We start from the raw sequence: 807 nt of genomic DNA, 5'->3' as shown, positions 1-807 counted from the left end.
ACTCGAGTGTCCGGCGCCGCCTACTCGAGTGTCCGGCGCCGCCTACTGTGACGGACGAAAATCATTGTAAAATCTGAAGCACGTTGGAGCGAGAGGCTGCAGCAAAGACTCGGGGACAAAACACCCCCATCACCCTCCACTTTCACCTCCCACCCTCGCCGAACACATAAACAACCTCCGCGCTTCTTTTTGACGGAAGCTCCAAGTTTTTTGTCAAACGCCGAAAAATTTACAGGGAAAATAAGAAAAAGATGCAGAAGTTGATCAGAGTTCAGCGCACGACAGCGAGAGCGAGTGATGAAGAGGGTGAGCTTGATTTGTTTTAGAAGAGGAAGAGCGGACTGAGCCCCACTAGGTCTGACTGCGCAGAGGAGGGGGTCCAGAACCCCTCTGGGCCACCAGAACCAAGCATCAGTTCTGAGCTCTGGAGAACAGAGGAGGATGTAGATGTTGGCTCAGATGACAGACTAATGGAGGAAAATACACTTTAAAAAAAAATACAGTAAAATAAATAATTTGTCAATTAATAATGTAGAGGTTTGAAACAAAAAAAAAACTTAGTGTTAAAATAAAAATCATTTAAATTAGATATTTATTTGAGGCTGACAGCGCTAAAAGACTAGTTTCTAGTGGAGGAAATATTTAACATATTAAATATTTAAAACTAGTTTTATATAGTTTTTAGTTCCCTCTGTTTGTGCGACAGGTATTTTAGTTCCCTCTGTTTGTCTGGCAGGTGTTTTAGTTCCCTCTGTTTGTTTGGCAGGTGTTTTAGTTCCCTCTGTTTGTCTGGCAGGTGTTTTAGTT

The 807-nt window shown here is 42.9% G+C and overlaps 1 protein-coding gene across 1 annotated transcript in view; it reads left to right on the top strand.

Annotated features, from left to right (window-relative positions):
• The window catches only part of LOC119428752 (ras-related protein ralB-B), a 2,748-nt gene that overhangs the window by 1,547 nt on the left and 394 nt on the right, over window positions 1–807 (top strand). The window lies entirely within an intron of this gene.

The sequence above is a fragment of the Nematolebias whitei genome, chromosome 23 (assembly GCF_014905685.2).
Source record: "Nematolebias whitei isolate Nwh7 chromosome 23, NemWhi1, whole genome shotgun sequence".
Classification (NCBI taxonomy): domain Eukaryota; kingdom Metazoa; phylum Chordata; class Actinopteri; order Cyprinodontiformes; family Rivulidae; genus Nematolebias; species Nematolebias whitei.
Note: the sequence above shows the minus strand (reverse complement) of the source record. Positions and strands in the feature narration are given on the sequence as shown.